General features: G+C 45.0%; 1 protein-coding gene across 27 annotated transcripts in view; it reads right to left on the bottom strand.

Annotated features, from left to right (window-relative positions):
• The window catches only part of FRMD4A (FERM domain containing 4A), a 586,106-nt gene that overhangs the window by 209,125 nt on the left and 356,450 nt on the right, over positions 1-20,531 (bottom strand). The window contains exons 1-2 of one of the 27 annotated variants that reach the window (XM_070601154.1): positions 1,834-1,998; positions 1,166-1,277 (exon numbers count right to left, since the gene is read on the bottom strand). The exons of 23 other annotated variants lie outside the window; for them this stretch is intronic. The gene's annotated coding sequence lies outside the window, so the exon portion shown is untranslated. Of the gene's footprint in view, positions 1-1,165; positions 1,278-1,833; positions 2,007-2,544; positions 2,695-20,531 lie in introns of those variants that run through there. 3 more of the 27 variants (XM_070601155.1, XM_070601158.1, XM_070601152.1) reach the window with 3 other exon arrangements.

The raw sequence follows: 20,531 nt of genomic DNA, 5'->3' as shown, positions 1-20,531 counted from the left end.
ATACCCACACAACTTTGCACATCACATGTTATTTCATTCCAAGTTATCTGGAGGAAAGAGTCTATTCACTGGCGGGACAATATAGCGTTGATTGCAAAGCATGTCCAAATATTGCTTCCAATTAAATTAACTGTAGCCATTTAACCTCTCAGGACCAAATGGATTCAAACCTATTTGCCGCAGGGCCCTCATTCCCGTGGTGCCTTAAATAAACCCAGATTTCATCGACAGCAGAATGGATCCCTCAGCCAACACAAGTGCCGCATCCCCTGACACTCTAGGTTGCAAGAGACAAGCGACACTTTGAGAATGAAAATCAGATTTCTGCTGATCTGCAGGTTTGGTCTTCTGGCCATGTCCAAGTCAGGCTCCAAAGAAAGGAGGCCAAATGCTATCAATGAACTTGAAGCAATTTAAAGACCAGGAACAAAACAATAAAATGTGTCCTCCCACACCGCCCCTCCCCCCAAAACCACTTTGTTGCAAATTTTAAAGATGCACACATAACTTAAGTTCTATTAAGTAGTGTACGGGATAGATTTTTCCATGCAACTCAAGGTAATTTGGGGGGGGGGGCGGGGAGGTGTCAGCAGTGGCTTCCCCGGTTGAAGTCAGAAGTCTCCCTCTGGCGCTGTCCCACACTTACAGCCATGCTCTTGGAAAAGGACGAGACTTAAAGATGCTACGGTGGAAGGGCGGTATGAGAAGCTGTTCAAAACTCAATCAGGTAAATACAGATCAAGTCAACCTGACCAGGTGTCTACACATACCCGTGAGGCTACACCAAAATTGAATGGGCTGCCATCGCTGAACAGCTCACATTTAGAAAGGCGCCTGTCTTAGTGTTTTGACAATCCCTTTCCTCAGCAGCTTTGAGGATTCAAACTGAAAGAAGCCACAACCGCAGGAGCAGCCAGTACTGGGATGTTCCATTCATAGGGGAGAATGAGGCTCATCCATTCATGGTGGGGTCAGGGAGTCCTGTGCGGGCATTGGATCGCCTTTCTCAGCAAGCTGAGCTTCCGGGAGGCTGGCATGGCAGCATCATTCAGAATAAGCGTGTCTATTAAGAAACCACCACCAGCTATTATTAGAACAGCCATCCCTTGGAAATTTCGCCGAATTTGCTTAGATCTACCGAGCAGTTACTCCGCTAACAAGGTACTGGAGAAAGGCACCGAGTTCCTGATTACACACGGGTAGCTCACACAGCTTTCAAAGTACAGCGCTGGTGAATCTCTTCTAAAGGCAATATGGACCAACGTCTGGGCAGCCGCCTGCAAGACAGAGGCACCGCATCTGGTCATTTTTAAAGGACCACGTACGAACGGGGGTTTCCTCCTGTTCTCCTCCTCCCCCTTTCTTTCTGCATCAAACTTGCTGCAGCCATTTGGAACGTAAAAGATCAGTCCATTTCAGCAGACCCGGGCAGCCGGCGATCAGCTGCCTGCCTCTTGCCACCCTTGTCGGAAACGCTCCCTCCTGCACCCAAAGGCCAGGCCTCCCCTGTCACTTCCATAAAAACGGTGTTTAAAAAAAATCCTACCCAGGTCTGCCTACAGCAATGCCCTTCCGTTTCTCCCTGGGTAAATTCAGAGTATGAGGTGGAGGTGCCAAAAAGGGGGGCGGGGGGGTCCGCAGAAGGGAGCACAGTGTGTGCCGCACGTGGGGTGTGCACCGCAAAAATGTCACATCCGCGCCCTGAAACACTCTACGCCCTCAGTAGAGAAGTGTCATGTCCCTTTGAGCAGCCAGCATTTAAAAATGGACCCAGAAAGGCCGCTTCATCCATCGCCTCCCTGCCATCGCGGCTGGGAAACAAAGACACATTACCTTTCATTCGCGGCGCGGCCCGGGGAGCCCTGGAACTTCAGCTTCGCAGCTGGCGGATTCACCGACACGAGCGGCCCATGCGCCCCGGCTGCGCAGGCCCGTGGCCTACCAGGCGGCATCCGCGCCCGGCGCCTCCGCCTCCTCCGCGGCGCCCGCAGCCGCCCCGCCGGCCCGCCGCGCCCCCGCCCCCGCCGCCGCCGCCGCCCCGCGGGGCCGCCGTCAGCCCATCGCCCGCTCGCGCCCAGCCTGGCCGCGCGCCAGGGCGCACCGCCGCCCGCCCGCCCCTCGCCCGCGCCCGGGCCGCCGCATGCTGCGGGCCCCCGCCCGCCTCCCCGGCCCCGGCGCACAGCGAGCGCGCTCGGCCGGCGCGGCAGCCGAGGGCAGGCGGGCGCGGGAGGCCGGCGATCGGCAGGCTCCGGCCAGTCCCGGCGGCCGAGCGCGCCGCCGCCGCCGCGCCCGCCAACGAGGAGCGCCCCCGCCGCGCGCGCTCAGCCCGGCCGCGGCCCCTGCACCGCCGGGGACCCTCCCGCTGCCCCCGCGGGGAGGACAAAGTTAGGTGCCGCCCGCCGGGAGAGGCTGTGCGGAGCCACAGACGTGCGGGAGGGAGAGCAGGGATTCTGAAACGGAGGGCCCCCCTCCCCCGCAACAAAACCCGCCCAGATGCACCGCGGGCAGCCCGCGCCTACCCTGGGAGCCCGAGCAGGAGGCTACCTTGGCTGAACTTGGCTGAAGGGGCAGCTCGTATTTCCCGATCGAATCCAATTTTCTTGAATTTTAATCTCCCCTCAACTCTTTGGAAATGGGAGTTCCTGCGAGATGACCTAGTCATGAGGCTATTGTCAAGGATTCGCAACAATTACTGGGAAAAGGAGACTTCCATTTCAAGAGACCGGGGGGAGAAAATCGGGCTGACACGTTCTCTTTCCAAAAAAGAGAAACAAACTCGGAGAATATCGCTAGCAAGAACAATAACTCAATTCACATTGTATGTCTAAATGTTTATTGCTTCAGGAGCTCAATTTGCCCCAGACACATTTTTTTCACGAATTGTCAAAACACGGTGGATAAAATAAAAGGGAGAAGCAGACAGGAGCACCCGCCTAGCGAGGGCGGAAAAGCTGCCTGTCTCAGAGGTAAAATCTTTCTCTAGAACTCACTCATCGCTGGAATCCCAATATCCACCTATTCATCCACCCACCCATCCATCCATCCATCCATCCACCCTCCCACCCATCCATCCATCCACCCTCCCATCCATTCATCCATCCATCCATCCATCCCACCCATCCTCCACGCGTCCATCCACCCACCCATCCACCCATCCATCCACCCATCCATCCACCCACTCTTGAAGGGAGAGACTGGTTGTCTTCTCACCACAGTGGAAGGAGACGCTGGTGGATCTGGCACCATTATTTCCAGGGCACTGGCTGGAGTGAAAACTTACAAACTTAGTAATAAAAAGAGATCTTGCACATCTTATTTTCCAATCCATCTTTCCAGACCCAGGTCGTGTAATCTTTGTTAAGGATCTCTGGGGAAAAATTTTGACAGTTCAAGAGGTCTCCTAGTGAATGGAAGGGAAACTCCCTGTACAATGAGTGTTGGAGAAAAAGGTGAACAGCTGTGATAATGAACACCTGTCTTATTTTAAGCTGTGGCAATCACATATGGGGGCTGGGGGACTTGACTTGATTCTCTGAGTCTGAGTAACGGGAAGTGGAGTCTGAATAGGATGCTTCTGTACTTTCAGAGTCCTTGCGGATCATTCTAATGCAAAGCCCCGTTCTTTCATGATGCAATTGTTCTGCGGCCCTCAGCGGGAATATCATTCCTTTGGAAGCAGGCTGTTTCCAGTGCTGATTTGTTTTGACTGTGACACCTGGCAGGGGGGGAGTGACGAAAGGTGCAGACTTCTTATTTCTCTTCCATCATTTAGTTCCCCCTCTTAGAGAAGTCATTGGATTCCATCTACTTCCACCTGCTGCTTTTTCCCTTTGGCCACTGGAATTCTCAATTTGTCCTAAACTGAACTTGTCCCACAGGCAAATCCTCTTCCAGGTTCCCCATCTTACTGAACAGCATCCCTCCTCCTCTCATAAGCCAGAAACAGAGATGAAGGGGTCTTTCAACCCCTTCCTTTCTTTCATTCCTCGCATTCAAATTATCGCCAAGCCTGTCCTCATAAAGAGTTCTGGAAAGTTCCTTGAGAGCAGCCCCTTGGCCAACTTGTTCCGACAGTGCCTGGTGCGGGTTAACTCTTCATTGATGAGCTTCCCCTGCCCCCATCCTCTTTCAGTCACATCGCCTTTTATCGAGATTTCTCCAGCAGCCTCCTAATGGGACACCAGTCTTGTGTCTCAAATGCATTCTCCACACCAGCTGGAGTGATTTTCCTAAAACTCAGATGTGACCATGGGACTTCCTGTTTAAACCCGTTCAGGCTTCCTGGCTCTTAGGAATAAAGTCCACACTTCTTCAGATGGCAGAATGTCCTGAGCACCTGGCCCTCTTTAGCCATCCAGCCTTATCTTTTGCCAACCGAGCCCACCAAGGTCCCTGTCACCCTCTACCCTCCAGCCACCTAACCCTCTTCCAGGTCCCCTATATTCCAGGGTCTCACTCATCCGCTTGCCACCCAGCAGCCAGTGACTGTAGAAACAGATCATGTCACTGCATTGCTTAAAGACTGTCCATGGCTTCTCATTGCTCCTGGAGCATCCTCTCCATCTTTATCACACGTTAATCTCCCCGTCCCTCACTATGCTTTGCCACACAGGCCACCTTTCTGCCCTTGAACGACTCTTTCCGTCTCTTGGCTCTGGCATTTCTTGTTCCTCCTGCCTGGAATGCTCAGCCACCTCCCAGCCCCACCCTTTGCATAGCTGGCTCCTTGTCATCCTTTAGGTTTTAGCTCAAACACTGCCTCCTAGATAACCTTCTCTGGTCAGCTGGGGCGGGGGCGGGGGGGGGGGGGGGGAGTGGGCTCCCCTAGGTGTTCCTTTTATCATTATCTTGTTTATTTCCTCCTTAACACTTACCCACAATTCACAGCTGCCTGTTACAGGCACAGACTGATGTCAGAATGCCTGGGCTTGACTCTTGCCTCAGCCACCTGCTAGCTGTATAACCTTGGGCAAGTTTCTTAACCTCTCTGTACCTTGGTTTTCTCATCTATGAAATGGGAATAATAACACTGCCTATCTCATAGGGTTATTCTGAGGATTAAATGAATCAGCATATATATGATTTATTCTCAGTATTTTCCCACTACCTGGGCTAGTACCTGACACAGGATCTCTTTACCCCTAAGCCTTTTGTGTTTGGGGCCCAGACTGAGAATGGATAAAAATATAGGGAAGAAAAGCTTTATTTGAAGAATTTCAGTACTGAGAGAAATAGGCCATAGTAAAACTTGATGAATGAGAGAAAATTCAAACAAATTATCTGGAAGTTAATGAAAATATGAAGGAAATATATTCTCTGTTTCACCAGTGATGATCCCTGGGTTTGAGAGATGACAAGCTTAGCAGTCAGAATTCTGTAATGGTCTGTTTCCTGAAGCGCGGCCAATTCCACCACCGAGAATTCAGGCAGTTACTTGCAAAGGTGTAAAGAATCAAAGGACGTTTGCAAAGCGTTGGTCCATCGGCCAGCCCTAAGATGCAGTTGTGAGGAAAGAAGATAGAGCGTTTCCATTTTCAGCTGGAGCTTAATACTTTTTGAAGCTCTAATGGAAAAAAGAAACATGGCAGGGTCGTTTCTGGATGTTCCCCTTTGTGTTTTGCTAGAGAAGATTCAGAAAGAAGGAGATAAGTTTTCCCTTTGTCCTTCCAGAGGGCCAGCAGGATTTTGAGACCTCGAGCCCTGGGGCTCCCCTTGCCTCTCTCACAGGGTTGAGGAGCTTTGTTTGAAAAGAGCTGAACTCTGAAAGCAGGGAGAGGCGCTCTGAGGCTTGGAAATGGAGGATGGAGACAGGGATGGAGAAGGTGGTAACACCCCAAGAAGAAGGAAAGAATTTGAGAGACCCATAATCTGTCCACATAGTGTCTCCAGAGGGCGTGGGCCATCTGATGGGGTACCATGTGGACGCTGGATGGGGTTTTCAATTCTAAGAGGTGTGTCTTAGGCACAGTAAAGGATCTTGGGGTTTGACCAGAAGGGATGGTCTTTGCTTTAAAATGGACCTCAAGTTCTTGGACACGGAGCATCTCAGTGATAACTATGTTGCACTGATGACAAGAGACCCTTCTCCTGTCTTGAGGGGCAATGTGAGCTGGGGGAGAGGAAAGAATGAGTGAATCCCTGCTACCTTGGTGAGTGAGGACGTAGTCAGATTTAATTGGGTTTAGAGAAGTAAATTAATGTGATGTTTTTTATATCCAAAGTTGCAGACCAAAAATTATAGCCACTACACTAATGAAAAGTACCAAGTTCTTAACTCTGGGATCTGAAGTCACAGTTTTCCTAACAAGCTCAAGGCAATATATGGGGCACTTAGGAGAAGATTGCTCAGCTTGGGTCTTAGCCAGAGTACCACTGTTGGTGGAGAAAGATGGATCCCCTCATGCCTTTGTGATTCTGCCCAGCTGAGGACAGACGCCAGCGTGGGAGCAGATGTGAGTCTGGCCTGCACAGTCCCTTCCTGGGAGGCACAACATCAGACAGTCCTGGACTCCTCGTTCAAGGCCCAGGGTGACCTTGAACGGTCTCTGAACTTTTTGGTGCCCATTTCTTCACCTTTAAGTTGGACCTGAAAATAATATCCATCTCCAGCCTTATGAAGAGTATGGATTTAACACATATTAAGTATTTCCAAAACCATCCCATGGATAATAATTGATAGTTGACCTTATAAGGAATACATATTCTGTACCAGGCACAGTGCTCAGAACTTTCCAAGTGTTCATTAGCAGGATCATCCCAAGATTCCTATGAGGCGGAAACTGTGTTTATTTCTCTTTACAGATGAAAAACTTGGGGTTTAAAAAAGATTAACAGGCTGAGGCAATCCTGTTCATAGATTTGAACCCAGAGTCATCCTATTAAGACTCTGAGCCCTTATCTTCCATGCTTGACCACCACGTACTACACAAATGAAACCTTGGCAATCACAGTGAGCAGGTCACGAACTCACTTTATATGCAACTATTAATTATGGATCGGATCACAATTGGAGTCGGCTGGGACCTGGGAGCTGACAGTACACTGTATTGTTACATTAGTTCCTAACCTGCAGCATATGGATGTAGATTTACGTTCCATTTCCTGTCTTTCTAGGGAATAACACTGGCCTCTTCTCCTTCCATATTCAATCAGATTTCAAGGATAAAGAAAGACCCCCTCTGGGGCAGGTTAAAGTACTTGACTGGTTTTAAGTGAACCCCATTATATTTTTATACCCAATCCTTTTTTCGCCTTACTCCCAGTTCAATGAAAGGCCAATAGTGAACCACTTCAATGAAAGAGAAAGAATTTCATCTCCTCTTGTGGCCTGAGAGTAAGTACTTAAAACCATGGTCCCCCGGGTATATGAAGAAATCATCTAATAGCTATGTTTTATTTTGTTATTTTTTTAAATAGCAATGTCATTTTTTTAATAGCTATAGTTTATAATCTTGTTATGTTCTCATTACATTAGATTATTGCTTATTATTTTTTCCTGGTTGGGAATCCTGGTTTAGGCCGCTTCAGCGCACGGCAACAGAAACCCAGGGCAAGTCTTTCTGAAACACAGACAAGAATCAATCAAAACATCGCAAGCTAATTAATGTAATTTGGAGCCCCTGGGAGCAGCTGTATTACAGTGAGCACCATAGTATAAAATTGGTGTACGTTACAAGTACACTCAAGTCCGTAGGTTAGCTCTTTCACCAACCCCTCTCTGTTTATTTACTCAGAAATATACATTAATAACCATAGTTAACACTTAGTTGGCACTTAGCAAGTGCCAGATGCTGATTATGTGCTTTACATACAATAACTCATTTAACCTTCTCAACAGCCTTATGAGTTGATACTATTATTAACCCCATTTAGAGGGAAGGGAATTAAGGAACAGAGAGAGGTTTTATAACCCATCTCAGATCCCACAGATGATAAGCAGGGAACAGCCAGTTATCAAACTCAGGCAGTCTGACTTCAGAGGTGGTGTTAGCAACCTCCTTCATCTTGCCTTCCACATGTCAAGTGTTTGGAGGCATCGCATCCCTTACAAATAGAGCCTAGCACGGTATCTGTCTGCTGGAACTCAATACTTGTGATTTATTTGTTGGTCCATTGCCTCGTTACGAAAGGGGAGTTAAGACAGAAATATTTGTGAAATTGAATGGAAAAAGTTTTCAGCAAGAATTCCTCTTTTGGTTGTAACTTCTAATGGTGTGCAGGCGACACAGATCCATCAATCTCTCAAGCAAGCAATGTGAATGTCTCGCCCTCTCGGGAGGAAGAGCCCCAGGATTTTAGAGAACACAGCCCCCTGTGCCTCAGGGAGAAAAGGCAAGTCAGTGTCTTGGAGTTGCGATGGGGCTGGAAGCTGTCATCAAGTGATGACTTGTAATGTGATGATTTCTCCTGCCACCAAATAAAACTCAGACCTACCCCAAATTATAATGGCAAAGAATTCATTATAATTCTCCTTATAAATAAGGTGAGTTCAGTGTAGCAAGTTCCTAGGCTTCTGACTCACCAAATAGGAAGCTGGTTAGGTTATTTGTTGAGATTCGGATTAGCTACACAAGGTTAGAACTCAAAAAGAGATATCTCAGTGGAAAATAAAAAATGTTGGCAATGCCTGTGCATAGAGGGCATTTAAACCTTGACGAGCTCATCTAGGAAAGATACTGGAGGGGGAAAAGAGGGCCCAGGACCCAGCTGTAAGGCAGTGGTTCTCAGACTTAAGCCAGCATCAGGATCACCTGGAAGGCTTGTCAAACAGATTGCTTGGTCTGCCCCGTGTCCCCCAGAGTTTGATTCCTAGGTCTGGGTTGGAGTATAAGAATTGGCATTTCTAACAAATTCCCAGGATGTTGATGCTGCTGGTTGCTGAGTACCACTATTCTACCACTTTCTCTTCACTCTGCTCCAGGCACCCTGACCTTTGTGCTGTGGTCCCAACTCCTCAGGCTCACTCCACCCCAGGGCCTTTGCACTTCCCTCTGCCTGGATTGCACTTCCCCCTGCCTGGATTGCACTTCCCCAGATACCAGGCACAGTCAAGCCTAGATCTTTTTCAGATCCTTGCTCAAATGTTATTAGTCTTTTCTGGCCATCTTTTCAGTAGACAGCATGGAAGGAAGTTTTAATTTTTTTTCATAGCTGTCACTCAATTCTTTAAATGCCAAAAATCACAGTGATCTATGACCATCTTCCTTAAAAATAGCAACTCTTCCCTCTCACCCTCCGGCTGCTGCCCCCCCATCCCTAATCCCTTCCATTTTATTTTCCTCTGCTGCCCTTATCACCTCCTCACAGCCTCTACACCTTATGCACTTGCGTGTTTGGTTTATTATCTGTCCCTCCCAGGAGGGCAAGGATTTATGTCCATTTTGTTTATTGCTGACTCTCCCGAGCCTAAAACAGTCCCTGGCACATATTCATTCAATAAATATTCATAGAAAAATGGATAAAAAGAATGAATGAACCTTCTCACATGTAGAATTCTGGTTTCAAGAATTAATTCTGATGGAAATCCTTCCGAACCAGTTGCCTCCATCTCAAAAATGAAATATGACCATGTTGCTCCATTCTAAAAAAAAAAAAAAATCTCCTCCTGTCCCAGGGTAAAGCGAAAGGTCCTTGGCAGATATTCATCAGTAGGCACTGGCTGCCAGCCCTGGTGGTCCAGTGGTTAAGACTGGCGCTCTCGCTACGGTGGCCTGGGTCTGTTTCTCCCTCAGGGAACCAAACCACCCATCTGTCGGTTGTCAGACTGTGGTGGCTGCATGTTGCTGTGATGCTGAAAGCTCTGCCACTGAGATTTCAAATCCCAGCAGGGTCACCCGTGGTGGACGGGTTTCAACAGAGCTTCCGGACTAAGACGGACTAGGAAGAAGGACCTGGTTGCCCACTTCCGGAAAAATTGGCCGTGAAAACCCGGTGAATAGCAGCAGAGTATTGTCTGATGTGGCGCCAGAAGGTGAGAGGATGGTGCAGAAAGACCGGGCAGGGTTCCGCGCTGCTGTGCACAGGGTCACTAGGAGCTGGAATCAACTCCCGGCACTGAAAGCAGCAACAGACCCCGGTTGGGGCTGGGATGTGACAGGGAACAGATTCTGAGGTGGTCCCCGTCCTCCTCGTTTTGCTTACAACCTGGTTATAAACAGCGCCCTTGAGCCTCACCGCTAACTTGTCCCTGCTGGCTTTCCCCCCAGCAGATGCTCATGCAAGTCCCTGTGCTAGCTCACCGTGTCCCTCTGCACAGACCTCCCCTGTCCCCTTCAGCTGGCAAACTCCCCTCGCTCCTCACCCTCAGCTCAGACGTCTCATTCTCCCGAAGGCTTCCCAGAGGACCCCTCTCAGCGCTCTGAAATAGCCCATGCATCTCTACACAGAGCACTTGATTATAAGCATTTCTGCATATGCCTGTACTCCTCACTGGATCGGGGGTTCCTCAAGGGGAGGGATCATGGCAATGCTTTGTTTGTTTCTGTTTGAAGATCTCTGTGTTATTCTAAGTCCTCAAAACTGTTAATCTATACACAGTGTATTTAATTTTGCTTTATCACGTTCTTTTGGCCAAGCATTGTGATAATTACCCAATAGAGCTTTATAATTAAATCTATCCAGCTAATAAAAAACAGGAGAATCGTCCATGATGGTAGAAAACAGCCTTTGACCAGTGTTTATATACAATTCCATGTAATCGTTTTAATAAAGGCGGCCTAAATTATAGTCAGTCTGAAACTGTAAGTGGGTGTGTCTCTCATAAGTGAGCGGGGGCCAGTTTCGAGGTGGCATGCCCACATCAAAGCCAGTTTGCTGGACTACTTGTGCTGTGTTCTGAAGATTCCTAAGAGCCTTCGCTGAGGTCTCATCAGAGCACCTTATAATCCATCAGGTGTAATTTCTATCGTGAAATGGATGTCCTTCCATCTCTCCTCTTCGCCTCTACTTAGTAAACGTTACATTGTTTGGATGTTGGTTTCAGAAGCTTAAGGTTCTTCCTTCGTTTGTATTCTTTTACCATCTCTAGTGTGGCCTTGGGAAGATCTTCACAGGTCTTTTCTCCTACCTCACTCCTTTTTTCACTCTCAAAAATCCAAAACAGAGCAAATAAACATTATGGTCTGAACAGCTGGTCCTAAGCAGAGACCAGGCGCCTGGGGACAATTTTGGTCATGAGTTCTCAGTAGAAGAGGGACTATACAGTGGAGAGAAAGGAAAGTACCTTTAGAGTCTTCAGAGAATGCCTCCTGTGCTCTTTACAAAGAAAATTCCCTTGGAACCCTCATACGCTGCTGGTGGGAATGCAAACTGGTGCAGCCACTATGGAAAACAGTATGGAGATTCCTCAAAAAAGTAAAAATAGAACTACCATATGATCCAGCCATCCCACTACTGGGTATTTATCCAAAGAACTTGAAATCAACAATTTAAAGAGATTTATGCACCCCTATGTTCATTGCAGCATTATTCAGAATAGCTAAGACATGGAAGCAACCCAAGTGCCCATCAACAGATGAGTGGACAAAGAAGATGTGGTATATACGACGGAATACTACTCAGCCATAAAAAAGACAAAATTGTGCCATTTATGACAACATGGATGGACCACAGAGGCATTATGCTAAGTGAAATAAGCCAAACAGAGAAAGACAAACACTGTATGATTTCACTCATATATGGAAGATAAACAAACACATGGACAAAGAGAACCAATTAGTGGTTACCAGAAGGGAAGGAGGTGGGGGTGGGCATAAGGGGGAAAGGGGCACATATGTGTGGTGATGGATGAAAACTAGACTATTGGTGGTGAGCACGATGCAGTCTCTACAGAAACTGACAAATAATAATGTACACCTGAAATTACACAATGTTATAAACCATTATGACCTCAATAAAATAATTGAAAAAAAATCCCTTGGAAACAGTTATAACCTAAACTGGGATCAGGTAATAATAATAATGGCTATTATTTATTGAGTGGTGCCAGGCACATTTTGTGCATGATCCATAGTCCTTACAGCAACACTGCACAGGAGGTGTTACTCATTCCCATTGTATAGATCCAGAAATTGAGGGTTAGAAACATTAAGTAACTTGCCAAAAGTCCACACCCAGAAAGAGGCAGATTTGAATCTGAGTCTGTCTCCAAGGTCTCCATAGGGTGTTCTTTCCACTGAGGCTTCGTTTTGAGTAAAAGCAGAAATTGGTCAATCAAGGGCTCACAGCGAGAGGAATCTCAGGGTCAGTTTCTGGTGGAGGGGATGCGTGGAGGGAGAGCTCAAGGAAGGAACAGAAAGCAGGAAGCACCAAGGATAACATTCAATTGGGGGACGTTTTTGCTGATCCCTGCCCCCAGCTGCCCCTGGCCATCAAAATCACCCCCACCCAAGCAGAGCTCTGCAGACACAAGGAGGCACTCTCCAAGGGCAAGTCCAATGACAGGGCACCGCTGAGTCACTCCCCGCCCCCAGTTTGCTAACCTGGCGTAATCCTTGTTATGTACTTTTATAACAGTTACTTCAGGATTCTCCCTATTTTCACCATAATCCTAGTGGTTTGCGCAGTCCCATCTCTGATTCTGCTCCTCATCCCTGTAGGGCTTTGAAAGGGTCAGTCTGAGTCTTCAGGCGGGGCCTTCCTTATCTGTCCACACAGCAGGCTGAAACTGATGTCATGATCCACTTTCCTGCCCAAAGACGCCGGGAGCCATAGTCATGGTGGTTAGGAGTACCGGCCACGGCACTAGACTGCCTGGGTTTGAACCACGGGTCAACAATGGACCAGTTGTGTAACCTCAGGCTAACGAGTTCTGACCTCCTCTTAGTCTTGGTTTCCTACCCATAGGGTCACTGTGAGGATCACATTGCCTACCGTATATAGAGTTGGGCACAGAGCATGTGTTTAAATAAATAGGTGCTATGAATATTCTTATTTGCATTCTGCATAGGCTAAGGACAAGAAATCTGGCAGCTTTTTTCTATACAATATCCCCTTGCCCACAACATTAGATGTCGATTCTTGGTTGAAGCCCTTTACCTAAGTGTTAGGAGCTTTAATGAGATCCCAGGTGAGCACGTCCTGCAAATAAATCAAAGGGACTATCCGTGTCCTAAATAATGGTGTCCTGGCGCCATCCCTGTTATGTGAGTGCACTGTGTGCCCTCTCCTTGTAAAGAGTGCTCACCCGGCTCATCTATGATTAACTTAAGAGGGGACTCAAGTCCGTTTAAGGAGGCAACTTCACTCAGCCATTGCGGGTACGTCATTTGCTTTATATGGATGCCCCTGGGATGACGTTCAGACACAGAATGTACCCCTAAAGGGTGGCTCCATCTCATCCCCAGATGCGTTGTGTAGCATATCCACGCCACACGTGAGCTTCTGGTTCCTTCTGCCTGCTCAGAGCCTTGCAGCCCTGGACCACTCAGCAAGTCAGCAACAGCACTGACTAATGTGATGCAGAGCTCCTCACGTTTTATTCCATTTCTTGGGAGTCTAAATTAAATTCCATTTTAAGTAAGAAAAGGTCTGCAGAGAGAAAAAGAAAATGAGCCTGACTTTTAGACATTTGTTCAATTTCGGTTCAGTGGGAAATCCAAGGTGGGTTCCAAATTAGACAAAACGAAATACCCTGAGGGTTCGTTCCCAGGACACGTGCGGGGCCTGAGTGACTGTGTTCTTACTCATGGTTCACGGTAGCGCTGGGAGGGTTGACAGCTGTGTAAGCTCCTCCTCTGGACAGAGGAGGAAAGGGACACTGAGGAGTCCCTGGCCTGCCCAAGATCCCCCAGTAAACTTGTGGGGCGCTCAGAATTAGAACAGACAGCTTCTCACGCTAGGTCATGAGCTCTGCTCCCAATGTCTGTCACCTACCAGAATCTGCACAGGCTTGTTGCTAGATCAAATACTTACACACTCATAAGTTACTTCCTCCTGTCATGAGTTCCTCATAATACAAAAGTACCTAAAATTCTTTTCTCTTAAAAGTTTAATGTCCTTCTTTAAACAATATTTTAAATGACGAAACATCACATGCATTCAGAAAAGTACAGAAAATATATCAGACTAGCGTAAAACTGCCATTAGGATTGAACATTTTGCCTTATTTGTTTTAGACTGCCCTTCTTACTTTTTTAAATGGAGATATAATTGACATATAACTTTGTGTAAGTTTAAGGGCTGCAATGTGTTGATTTGGTACATTTATATTTTGTAATTTGATTATCCCTGTAACACTTCTGTCTCATCTTATTGTTTCTTTTTTGTGGTGAGAACGATTAAGATCTAGTCTCTTAGCAACTTGGAACTTTATAACACAGTATTGTTGATTATAATCACCATGAATTTATCTGCTAGTTGCAGGTTTGTACTCTTGAACTCCAGCCCCTGGTAACCACCGTTCTTCTCTTTGTTTTCACGAGTTTGGCTTTTTTAGATTCCACATGTAAGTGATAGCGTGCAATATTTGTGTTTCTCTGTCTGACTTTTCTCACTTAGGATAACGAGCTCATCCATGTCGTTGCAAATGGTGGACTGCCTTTCTCATTGAGAGAGAGAGAGACAGACAGACACCTCTCATCCTTTCTCCTTCCCACCCCAGAAGTTGAGACCCTCCTACAGTTGCTGTATATTATTCCCATGTTTTTTTGTTTTTGTCCTTTGACTACATATGAATGTAGCATAAACAATATAGACTGTTTTGCGTGATTTTAAATCTTACAGAAATGCAACCTGAACGTTTATCTTTTCACAATGTATTTTTCATTCAACATAGAGTGTTTGAGATTTGCCAGTATTGACACATTCAGATTTAGTCCATCCATTTGATTCCATGGTGCAAATAGACCACAGGTTGTTTATCTGCCTCCCACAGAAACGCTAGTTACTTCTAAGTTTTCACAATGACAGTCGGCCGGGGCCTTTGCTCTCACTGTTCCCTCTGCCTGGCGTGCTGGACCCCCGGTTATTCATTCATTCATTCAACAACCTTCTCGTAATGTCCACTTAATTTGCTCCCTTATTCCTTCAGGTTTTTACTCAGTTGTCACTGGGGTTGCCAGGTAAAATACAGGATGTCCAGTTAAATTTGCATTTCAGATAAACAATGAGTAACTGCATAGAAGAATGTCCCAAATATTTTATCAGATATGCTTGTACTCAAAAAAATTCACTGATTATCTGAAATTAAAATGTAAGCGGGTGTCTTGTATTTTTATTTGCTAAGTCTAGCAGCTCTGACTGTCACACTCTCAATGCAACCATCCTCATCCATCCTATTAAACTTTTCAATCCCCTCCCCAATACTTCCTATTCTTTCTCTGATTTAGTTTCTTCACAGCACTTATCACTAATTTATGTGCCATGTACTTTCCTTCCTTATTTTGCCTATTTTCTGTCATCCTCCTTACATAGAATGTAAGCTCCCTGATGACAGAATTTTTGTTTTGTCCCCTGCAATATCCGTGATACCTAGAATAGCATGTGGGACACAGTATATGTCAATAAACATTTTCTGAATGAATGAATAAATGAATGAAAGAATGCAAAGACTATCTTTGTATATATCTCCTTAGTATGTATATGAGAATTTCTCTAGGATAAGTACTTGGAAATGGAATTGCTATCCATAGGTGTGTGTCTTTATTAGGTGCTGTCAATTTGCTGTTCAAAGTGTTTGAACTAATTTCCATTCCCATCAACAATGTATAAAAGTCCCTATTTCTCCACATCCATCCTTTTTTCTCTTTCTTTCTTTCTCTCTCTCTCTTCCTTCCTTCTTTCTTTCTCTTTCAAAATACAATAATTTTAATTTTTTGGTAGCCAACGATTGAAACCAGCTTGAAAACATACATCCCTGCTAGTGAATTACAGCTAGTGAATTCATAATAAACAGTAATTGTTAATCCAAAAGATGTCAGATGTTCTTAGGGGCTTATTTAAAAGGTGAGTTAATTATTGTGGATGTGAAAACAATCCTAAGCCATGGGATCTCTTGTGTAAGATAAAAATTGCATGAACCAATCACGACTGCAGTGACACTGAAAAGGCCACTACACAAATTTTGAAGGAAAATCTACCTTATTATTACTTTTCAACGAAAAAGCAGGAAGTTTGGCTAAGAGTGATAAAAATGGAAACACACAAAAACGCATGGCAAGTTCTTTAAGAGAAGATTCAGAACTGTCAGATACATGGAACGCATATCAAAAGAGAAAATTTGATAAAGTCCTTTGCTATAGAATATGGTTAATCTCTTTTAGGTCTAAAAGATGAATGTAAGCTATAAATTTAAAAAGCTGTGCGATCACAGAATACAATGTCATGATACATTTTAATGGGTTCTTAATCTATTCTTGAACAGTCATGAATTAGGTTGTGGTCTATCGCAAAAAACGGTCACAAGCCCTCCTTCCTCCCTGTATCCAGGCTCCTTATAATATGCTTGTGAAGTGACATCTAGAGGTGACAATGTGCCAGTTCAATAGTTAGCCCTCAGAAAGTCGTTCATGCTCCTACTTGATCTCTGGGAACACTGCCTCGTTGATCAAGCCTGGTGATCAAGCCTGGGCTAGTCTGCTAGAAGATGTGAGACCAAGTGGATCAAACCTGAGTCAGCCTGGTTGTCCCGGCTGCAGCCCCAGAGAAGTGAGAGAGCCCAGCCAAATCCAGCTTCACTGGCAACTAACCACAGACGCGTGAGGGAGACCAGAACTGCCCTGCTGAGCCCAGCCTGAACTGCTGACATAGACAATCACAAGCTGAATAAACGCTGCTTATTTTAAGCCGCTGCATTTTCTGACTATTCATTATACAGCAGTAGTTAACTGCTAACACTGGCTATTTTTTCTTCACCCTACAGAAAGCAGAGCTGTTAATTTCTTTTCTTTCACTATATTTATGCTGATGAAATTGGTGAATGTATCTTGATTTGCAAAGGGCTTGATGGTGAAATAATTGATAATTTTTTTCAACAAAATATGCAAAGGCTTTATTGAGCACAAAAGCAACTGGAACCAATAAAAAATCATGTACAGAGCTGGGCACCCATCCGTGACACACACAGCTCCATCACACCATTCCACCCTGGGCAGGCACTAGCAGCCACTGCAGCCTTCACCAGGAACACCCTACTTTTAAAGCCTCTGGAATTTTCATGACAAAAATGTAGTAGTTTGAAAAAACTTGTCTTTTGAAGGAAATTTGTAAGAAAACGAAAAGTGCTTCTGAAAGTTGACTTGAAAAAAAAAAAAAGGCATTCTGAGCATATCCTTTGGGCTCAGCCTGGGGCAGTTGCTGGCTGGCTGGTGATGAATTGTTTGTTTTCTTCATGGAAAGCAAATAAAAACTACAAAAAAAAAACCCTGACTGAAACCTTTGAAAATCCAAATAAATAAAGTTAATAATGAGGAAGAATGGGTCACAAAGGTTTTTTCAAGGCCAAACTTTCATAGTGAGCCAGTGCTAAGCTAAACACAAAGCTAAGTGTTTTTTCCTACACATGGGAAGATCACCTCCATAAAAAGAAAGTTTTGCAAATGGATGCAAAGAGTTGATGGGGAACTATGAGTTCTTTGTAACTCTAAGTTCATTTCATGTTATGAAAATCATTGTGTTGGGGGTAAAATAAAGAAAAATACCCTCAGTCTTCTTAGTTCACTGACAATGTCTTAGATCTCCAAGAATTTAAGAGAGAAGCTAGTGGACCAGAGACCATCTTAGTTCACTGTATATAAGAAGATGTATTTTTTGACATTTCTATCTGCGGAAGCCTAAAAACGCTCCCTAGTTTGACGTCATCCAAGGGAACCTCTAGCGATTAAACTGGCATAGCATATAAAGCAGGCAGAGAAATGTTGCTCTTTCCACCCTCATGGTTATGGGCGTCCTGGTCCTCAAGATGCTGAGGCACCAAAACAGAGAAGAGAAACTCCGAACACTGAAACTGACGGCTTTAGCTTTCTGCAGTTTTCTTTAATGCAGTTCAGTTTTCTGAAGTGAATAGGCATGATCCAAATGCTCCCCAACTTTTGGTTTCCTTTTTTCTCCTGATGATAAATAAATAAATTCAATAGATGAATCCTTTATATTATGTAAAAGAATGCAAAATTTATGAGGAATGTAAGATAAACCATGAGACTGAAAAGAAGCATCCAAGAATATAACAAGTGTTGGCGAGAATGGGGAGAAATTGGACCCCTCATACATTGCTGGTGGGAATGTGAAAGGGTGCAGCTACTTTGGAAAACAGTTGGGTAGATCCTGAAAATGTTAAACACAGAGTCAACATATGACCCACTCCTAGGAATACACCCAAGAGAAGCGAAAACGTACATCACGCAAAAATTTGTACGTGAATGTTCATAGCAACATTAGTCATGATGGCAAAAATGGAAACAACTTAATTGTCCATCAACTGATGAATGGAAAAATAAAATGTGGCGTATCCATACAATGGAGTAGTATTCAGCCATGAAAAGGAATTAAGTACTGACACATACTACAACATAGATGAAGCTTGGACACATTATGCCAAATGAAAGAAGTCAGTTATGAAAAACAGCATATGATATGATTCCATTTATATGAAATGTCTGAAATGGACAAATCTATCTATAGAGAAAGTAAATTAGGTTGCCTAGAGTTGAGTGAATGGGGTGATTGTGTCAGGGTTTCTTTTGGGGGTTGATGAAAATGCTTTAAAATTGATTGCAGTGATGATTGCATTACTCTGTGAGTATACTAAAAGTCACTGAATTGTATGGCATGCGAATCATAAGCATCCTCCTTTCCTTAGGGCACTATACCCAGGCTCTGGTGCTCGTCTTTGCTCTGCTCTGCCATTAGGGTCCCTGGTGCTGGAGAAATTCTATCATCATAACAAAAAGTCAGGAGACATTCCAACAGGAGTCTAGATGAATCCTCTCAAGTATATGATCTCCATTCGTTCATCTAATAAAGGTTTATTGAGATCCCACAACAAGCCAGGCACTACTTTTAGTACTAAGGATACAGTTAGGGAACAAAATAGACCCCTCCCCCAAAAGTCCTTGTCCTCTCTTCATGAAGCTGACATTCTAATGGGAGAGGCAGGAGATTAACAAATAAGTAAATAAGTACATAGCATATGAGATGGGACTGGGCTGGGGCTGGCAGGGCGGTAGATTCTGTGGAAGCTGTACTGCAGGGAGAGAGGGCAGGGCCTTGGGAAGATGATTGCCATGAGTGGGCGAAGAGGCCGGGAAGGTGGGATGAGCCTTGACCGACTATAGACCCAACACTTCACCACCTGCCTGGGGCACCACTGCATCCAGAAAGGACACAGCCATGGTTGAGATGAAAGACCTGTCAAGAAACTCAGCTGTGGCCCCTTCTATGGCCAAGAAGGGGAAGGCGCCAGTTGACACCTCCTGTTGTAAAGGGCGTTGGAACTGGGGGTGGGCACTGGCCTCATGTGCTTTTTTCTGGGGCTAATAGGCAGAGTGGAATTTGGTTTCAGCGAAACATTTTACAAAGTTTCTCGTATATACTTGAATTCAAATAGGTGTGTATCCTTACCATGGGCAAGTTCATAACTAGCGAAATAACTGTATTAAAATGTCAATTAATGGAATAAGATGGTAGATATTGAGTAAATGTATCCGATATGTCTGTGACGGGTACTGACAGTAATAACATTATCAACAGTATGATCAATTGATATTGATTAATAATATCAGTAATCATGACATTCAACATTATTAACACAATAGCAGTTGTAATCTAATTAAAGAACTTACTGGTCTCTTGCTGTGCACCACGGGGCCTTGCGGTTGGTTATGAACTGATAGCTGGTTTTATTAATCCCTTGGCTGATTTATGAAGAATTCTTATCAAATTTTTAAAATGAGAAAAACTTAAAAAGAAAGCTCAAAAGCAGGATGCAGAAAGGTCTGAGAAGAGAGAATGATGGACTTAACAATGGGAAATGTAGGTTTAACCAAACAAACTGCATATATGTAAAGTGAAAAAAGTAGTCAGGATCTTTTAAAAAAAGGAAATTCGGAATTTTATTGATGGCAAGCTTAAGAGGAGCCGAAAGTGTCATGCAGTGGACCCAAAAGCTAATGCATTACAGTATATGAAATATACTATATAGTATATATATATGTATATAAATATAGTATATGAAATAAATCAGAATGTTCTTGATAAGGGCGGTCGCAGGACCAATGTATTCAGAACGTATGTGAATGACTGTGTTCAGTCTCACGGCTACATTTTAAGATGCATGTTTGCAGATTTAGCTATGTCAAGATGCGAGCAATTAGGATGGGAAGTGTTCAGGGCCAACTTCAGTGGTTGAAGGAAATGGGGATGTTTCGTCCTCAAAAGAATAGCTTTAGTAAAGGGACGCTGGAAGCCAGCGACCCGGAGAGTTGTCCTCAAGAGATTAGGTGTGTTAAATGCTGGTGCGTGAAACTAGGACCACCACAAGGGGAGTAGGGGCTTATAAGAGTGCAGACTCCACAGTGATGTATGGAGGGCTTTGTGTA

This window comes from Equus przewalskii, chromosome 30 (assembly GCF_037783145.1).
Source record: "Equus przewalskii isolate Varuska chromosome 30, EquPr2, whole genome shotgun sequence".
Classification (NCBI taxonomy): domain Eukaryota; kingdom Metazoa; phylum Chordata; class Mammalia; order Perissodactyla; family Equidae; genus Equus; species Equus przewalskii.
This window is presented reverse-complemented; position numbering and strand designations above follow the sequence as displayed.